The sequence below is a fragment of the Cibotium barometz genome, chromosome 4, assembly GCF_041138505.1.
Source record: "Cibotium barometz isolate CiBa-2024 chromosome 4, ASM4113850v1, whole genome shotgun sequence".
Classification (NCBI taxonomy): domain Eukaryota; kingdom Viridiplantae; phylum Streptophyta; class Polypodiopsida; order Cyatheales; family Cibotiaceae; genus Cibotium; species Cibotium barometz.
The window spans coordinates 29446039-29453766 of NC_141049.1; the positions used below are offsets into that span (position 1 = coordinate 29446039).

At 40.4% G+C, this 7728-nt stretch overlaps 1 pseudogene; it reads right to left on the reverse strand.

The window, feature by feature from the left end:
* Positions 1-3365: 3365 nt before the first annotated feature.
* Positions 3366-3890, reverse strand: LOC147639140 (uncharacterized; annotated as a pseudogene).
* Between the last annotated feature and the right edge of the window lie 3838 nt (positions 3891-7728).

Below are 7728 nucleotides of genomic sequence, written 5' to 3' on the forward strand. Positions count from 1 at the left end.
ACAAGGTATTTCAATGGTCAAGATTTTATTTCAATATCTCGTTCTTCAAGATATGTGGATGGTGGTGATGGGCTAGTCAAATATGCTGAATGTACATTTGAGTGGTGTGTCTAGGGGGATACACTGTGGCATTGATGTGGATCTGAGTGGCATGAATATCTCGATCGAGATAGTGTGGTGGGGGGCGGTGACGTGTACTGGTGACATGGATGATGAATGGAAACCCGGACCTGCTAGCATGGCATTTGTTAGTATCTCGTTCGAGATATGTCTCTTTAGGCTTGGGAGGCACGTGTCATGTCTTAATTGATGGTGATATCATGATCGAGGTACTCCGCCCGAGATGTGTGGATGTCCCAATTTTAGAGAGAGTGAACGAAAGTGAGTACCCTCATCTTGCAACCACCCTTTTGATTGACAATATTTGTTCACCAATTTATTGACACTTTTGAATGCTAGACTGAAGCCAAAATGTAAAATATATTTAATAACTAAAAATGAGTTTATAGCTCCCATGGCATGTTGTTGTATACATATTCAAAGACCTCGAGCAAGATCATATACAATCCCCTGGCACCTTGAACAGGTGTCGTAGATATTTTAATACATCTAACAAGATGGAATTATATGTAGACCACAGGCTTTCTACTCAACAGCTTGTAATAGGATTCATCTAGCTTCTTATAACTTCAAAATGTAGTACCTTGCATCAATTATTACCCCAACTATCCTCCTCATCTACTCTGAGTTTCTCCTTGGTACTTGTGCACTTGATCAAGTAGAAGTCCACTCCTTCTTCATTGCCCTTCTCAACATTGACAGCAAAGTTATCTCCTACTTGGAGTGCTTTGCTTAGTGCTTCCTAATGCCCTTCATATGTAGGCTCATCAAATTCTTCATTAGTGTTTTCACTGTTAATTTGAGTTATCTTATGGTAGCTCCAACTTGTCACATAGGTTTTGTGACTGCATCTTCTCCATTGATCGTGCATACATGCACTACAGTAACAAGACAGTTGTCTATATGAAAGTGCAGAGCCGTCTTGTTTTGAGTAGCCAAGAATATAATGCAATGAGCATGCCTTAGGGAAAGCTTGACAGTCCCATCAAATCTCTTGATTCACATCTCTCACCTTGACCTCCCAAAATATAGGCTCTACGTTCTATTCTTGGAAAGGTAGTGTGTAATGGATCCATTTGTTGTGTTGAGACAAAGGAAATGCATGGCATTTCATGCACATTTTAACTCAACTCCGATGTCCTTCAATTTCTCCTGCACATTTTAACTCAACTCCATTGTCCTTCAATTTCTCGTGTGTTAAAGCCTTCTTCACAACTGCACCTGCCCCATCATGTTGTCCCTTACCATGACCACTACCAAAAAAGTTCCATACCATTATTTTTCCTGTAAACCCAGCATATATATCTCCTAAAACAAGATAGAAGGGCCTCTTTGCCTTGAATTGAGATGCATCCCCATCAGACCAAACCCAATGTTGGTTGACATCCAAGTCTTTGTCCTTCAACCATTGCCAATGAAACATGAAGCAATGTTGCACAAACAAAGTGTCATGCTTTTTATCGCTAGAAATGAAGAAGTGTATAGTCTTTCTCACCTCACCTCCAACACGATAGTAGATAATGTGAAAAAAATTGCTAACTTGATTGGAGTACCAATGCATGGATTGGATTTCATTTTGATTCTTGAAAGAGTAATTTTCAGCGAAGTCTACGACTCAAACAACTACATCATCTAGAAAATGCATAATGCACTCCTTGAACTGTTCAGCCTACCATCGATACATGGTCATGTTTGATGAACTTTTGAAGGTAGCTCTTAAACAACTACAATAGATCAGTGAAACTCATCTCCTTTCATATAAGGTCCTTTCTTTTTTCTTCTTTTCACCTTCAGAAGTGCATGTTTCCACATCCTCAAATACTTGCACTACGATGGTTTTTGCATCTTCAAACAACTCGTGTGGGAAACATTTTAGTTGCTCTGCTACTCCACACTTCATACATTCACCCATGAGACATTTTATTGCATGGTAAGTAGGCCCATCTTTCCTAGGTCGCACAAGACATAATCTATAACCTTTGAAATGCTCTTCAGAGTGTGTTTAGATGCAGACCATTGACATGGTAGTGATGAGTCCATGCACACCGTGCATGTACATTTGCACAACCCACCATGTATTCTGAAGGCCTAACTATGCATATGATTGACAGCATCCTTCAAAAATGAAATTTGCACATGGTAGATACAACAACATGATAACCTATCCTTGAGTTTTCGAACAAAGTATGGCTTTGCTAGCTCAAAAGCAAGAAGCCAAATTGTGACATTGGGAAAAGCATTCTTGAAACGTTGGAAGAGATCAGTCTATAATGCAGAACATAGAAAGCATGTAAGCCACCTATAAAAATATTAATAACTATTAAGCCACCTATAGACCGCTATTTGCAACTATAAGGTAGCTATTTTAAAATTATTAGACATCTATTGAATTGCTACTAGAATCTTGTCTAATAGTTAGCTATCAATAGCAGGCAATTATTGGGTGGTAGACAATCATTAGACAACTATTAGTAAGCTATTAGGAGGCTATCTCTACTAGCTTTTAGGTAGCTAATAGCTGTCTATAGCTATTAACAGTTAGTAGTCAGATATAAGATAGATATCTATTTGATATAATTCTATTAGGTAGCTATCAAGAGCTACTATGTAGCTATAAAATAGCTAATAAATAGCTATAAGGTAGCTATTACACAATTATTAGACAGCTACTAAATTGCTATTATAATGTTGTTAGATATCAAATGAGCTAGCAAGTATTGGGTGGCCTATTAAACAGTCATTAGAAAACTATGAGTAAGCTATCATGAGGCTGTGTCTACTAGCTTTTAGGTACCTAATAGCTATCATGAGGCTGTGTCTACTAGCTTTCAGGTACCTAATAGCTATCTACAACTATTAGCAATGACCAACTAGTAGTCAGATATAAGATAAATAGCTATTAGATATAATTCTATTAGGTAGCTATCAACAACTACTATTAGTTAGCTATTAGGTAGCTAGCAACATCTATCAAAACTAGACGGTAAACAACTATTTGATATCATTCTATGAGACATCGAGCTATTAGTAAGCTATTATAGTACTATTACACAACTATTAGATATATAGAGCTGTTAGCTACTATTAGAGGCATATCTATTAATTAGTTACACAACATCTAATATATAGCTACTAGCTATATACATGTGTTGGATAGCTATTAGGTAGAAATTAAGTGCACAACTATAATTGAACTAAGGTTGCTATTATATTCATGTCTACTAGTTAAAATAGCTAGTTATTTATTAGATATCTAAAAAGTATACATCAATTAGACAAATTGGGTGCTCGATGTAGTTCTTTCGAGCGACCAATTCTTTCTTGACATATGTCCTTTTTGTTAGGGGACACACGAATCTTGGTTGTCCAAAAATTGACAACTAGCTCTTTTACCTCATCAGGTATGTGGCTTCTTGGTTGTTTCCTATGACATGTGGAGAAAGACAACATGGAGTTGTCATTTTGAAGTTCCAGTCGAGATTTTGCCACATAAAAGTTCCTTCTATCAACGGATAATAGCTTAGAGACATCAGTGAGTTTGAGGCCAGTTGACTCCTCTGATTCTTTTGAGTTTAAGAGCATCATCATGGCAGACCTTTTGAGGAATAATTCATCCGTGACCTCCTCAAACTTTGGAGCATGTTGAAAATATTTGCTATGAGCATTGTTTGCACATCGTTCTAGTGCCTTGGAACTGTGTTTTGCAAATCTTTTAATGAAGGATGAAGGATTAGATGATTGAAGATATCTTTCTTTGCAGCCATGTCCATTCCATTTGCTGATGAGAAAACTACACAATCTCTTTGGAAAATTCTACTATTTTTTTTGCCATCAATGGTCTCTACATGGTCCCAGTTTCTTGCTTCATCTGCTTTTCTTTTGTTTCTGTCTCTTTGTTTTCTTTTGCATTGTGCTTCATATTCCCTAATGAAGTTATGTTCCTAGGATGGGAGTGCATTAACCTGTAACATATAAACTTATGTTAAATCCCCTTATGTTAAATCCCCACTTTTGCATTACATAGAGAGAGAAAGAGAGAGAGAGAGAGAGAGAGAGAGAGAGAGAGAGAGATTAGTGTTTAGACTTGCAAAGTTTCAACCTCTTCCAGCTCTTGTAGTTCCACCATGTTTCTCTTTTGTGTATTCAGTCGAATAGATAAAGAGAGTATTCAGTCATCTGTGTGTATGTGTGGGAGGGGGAGAGAGAGAGAGAGAGAGAGAGAGAGACAAAGAGACAGAGAGAGAGAGAGAGAGAGAGAATTCAAACATCTTTGTGTGTGTGTGGGAGGGGGAGAGAGAGAGAGAGAGATGGAGAAGTAGAGAAAGAGAGAGAGAAATGCAAGCCTTATTTATGTGTGGGCACACAAGCATGAGAGAGAGAGAGAGAGAGAGAAATAGAAAGAAACTCCAGCCCGCGAGACGTGGGACAAGGGAATCATGAAGGTTTGAATTGTAAAACCTAAAAGTTAGAATTGTGAGGTCTTTCTCATAGAGTAAAATGGATTTCTTTAAATCTAGCTACTTTACACCTTTCAAAGAGTTAGTTCAGTACCCAAATAGCATTGTTCGAGACATAGTACTTTTGTACATATATTCATGCTTCCACCCTATTTTTAGGGGAAAGGGAGTGTGGATCCTCTTAAGAAAGTATACTTGACAAAGGATTCGTTGACCTCACTAGCTAGACATGGAAGACCTATGCTCCACACCATCTATCATGCTCTATGACCACCTCCTAGCACCGTAGTATCCCTGCATGCCACTTACTCACACCACAGCATTGACCACTTACTCCTAGCACCATAGTATCCCTGCATGCCACTTACTCACACCATTGACCACTTACATCCACTTACATCATACACATAGAGATAGAGCAAGATAGAGAGCTCCAAGAGATTTGTGAAGAGTTGTTTGAGCTTCATTTATCTCCCATTCTCTATGAAGATGCCATGGACGCCATTCGATAGTAGGAGCCCACCCTCTTGGTGCAGACCCCCAGCAGCAACAACATGAGTCAGAGATGCATGCACTCTGTATGGAGCATGAGTGCATACGTGCAATTTGACAGAGCTCTATTAGCAATATGAGCTTGAGATACCAGATCTCTACTAAAGCAAGCTTCATCACATGGAGGATGACCTTGGAGAGGTCGGCTATTATCTCATCAAGCAGCGTCATTCTTTTGGCCACCCACATCCCACATCCACGTCCCACATCCACGACTGGTTCTGCAGGGGTCCGGGCCGTGGCCTCGTCCCACACCACTTAAGATGGCTGATTTTGTCTCGCAATATTTTTATTTTTCTATTTGCCTATGGCCATGTTTTCGCCATGACAACATTTCATTTTGTAGTATCTTCTCATTGTATGTGTGGTATTTGTGCCGGAAGTTTTGCACTGAGGAAGTGGGCAGTGATTATTGTTTAGTTAATTTGGTGCTTCTATTGGTGTATAAGTAGCCTTCATGCTGCTAGATGCTTTGCCCAAGCAATGGTAGTTGTAATATAGACATAGATAGCTTGCTAGATGCAGACGATGGTAATAGTAATACAAACAAAGATAGCTTGCTAGATGAATTTTCCCAGGAGCTCACCTGAACTGTTTTTCTTATTTGCGTATCTCTTCCAAAAGGTTTGATCCTGAAGATAGTTGTATGAGGTATGCCTGGGAGCTCACTTGCCGGATGTTTTTATATGGCATCATCGGGACGGTGAATTGAGTAGTAGTGGATGATCTGTGGACATGAAGCAAGGTCCTCCACACTCCACCAAGAGAAACTCCTCCCACTATCATGTTCGACCTCTGTGACCACACTCTGACGAGACCACACTCCATCTTTGACAACCCATTAGGTCCTCCAACTACCAAATGCACTTATGAAGAGCATGGTCAACTTTGAAGGTACTCATGTGAGTGGTACACCCCTTTGTCCATAGAGAGATCTTCATTGCGTACTATCCACCTTTCTTGAGGGATGTGCATGGCCACCTCTTTGGCCAAATATACTCATGGAGGCAACACCCCTCTCCCTTTCCCAAGGCAGGGCAAGATCCTCTTTGAGCACCATCTACCTGGAAGATATTTCTTCTACACAACATGATGAAGGGTTGGAACTTCGAGGAGGAGGACACCCAAGGAGGAGATAAGGGGAGCACTCTCTCCGCAGTGTAACATTCTCTCTTGTATCATTCTTTTATGCATTTTTATATAGAGTGTTAGTCTCTTGTGGTGTGTGATGGTCTCGTGCAAACTTTTGGGGTTGGCCTCCTGTACATCCTCTCCTGTGCATCCTCTGTGCGGGTTGTAGCCTCCTGCGCAGCCCTCTTTGCTAGATAAATGGAGCAATCCAAGTGTCATTTGGCATCGTTTTGAAGGCACCTAGCGTTGGTGGATGAGACTGATGGTAGTGATATGATAAGATGCCTCACCAGCAATGTGTCAGCCATGAGATAGCACTCATAAGGAAGCCTCACCATGTTAGAGGGAGTGGTCAAAGCTATTTGTGGGAGGCTCAAAAACACCATGGGGGCTTAATGGGTGCACTACTAAGCAACCCTTTGTATCATGTGCGTTCAAGGGGGTATTAAGAAAACACCACATATGAATTTTTCATGAATAAAAGAACCCCTTTTTCTTTATGGAATTACGGTCTTTTTTTAATCAATTTAAAAAACCCCTTCTCTAAATGTATTTTAGTAAATTTACCTTAAAATTTTGAATTACAAAACCCATTTATTTGAACTCACATGGAATACTTACATATTTTAATGGGAAACTCCCGAGCATGGGGTTGGTTGAGAAGATGATGGTGGAGGTGATGCTCGCCTGAACAGGAAGTACTGTCTTGATAGAGAGGGTGGAAGAGGGGATGAAGAGGGTGGTAGAGACTAATGTAAGTAACTCACATTTGCGGGAGATTCCAGCGGTCCTCGTCGCTACATGGAACTCACTGACTACCCACACAAACACTATGGTTGGGGAGAGGGGACTGTGGATCCTATCAAGGAAGTATACCTGCAAAAGATTGGTTAACCTCACTAGCTAGACATGCAAGACCTATAGTCCACACCATCTACCATGCTCTTCGACCACCTCCTACTAGCACTGCATTATCCCCACAAGCCACTCACTCACACTACACCCATCACACACACACACTGACCACTTACTCACATCACACACACACACACAGAGATAAGCAAAACACTACAAGAGAGTAACGTTGTATATCAAAATGTAGAAAAGAAATATAAAAGAGAGAATGATACACTATGGAGAGAGTTCTCCCCTTATCTCCTCCTCCTTGAAGTCTCAACCCTTCACTATGTTGTGTAGAGAAAATATCTTCCGTCGCTCAAGAAAAGGTAGATGGTGCTCAAAGAGGATCTCGCCCTGCCTTGGGAAATGGTTAGGGGTATTGTCTCCATGAGTATACTTGGCCAAAGTTGTGGCCATGCACATCCCTCGAGAAAGGTGGATAGTATTCAATGAACATCTCTCTGTGAAGGGGTGTATCACTAATGAGTACCTTTTGAGTCGGCCATGTATGTCGTAAGTGCATCTGGTAGTCAGAGGACCCGATGGGTTGGAGATTTCGGTGGGCACC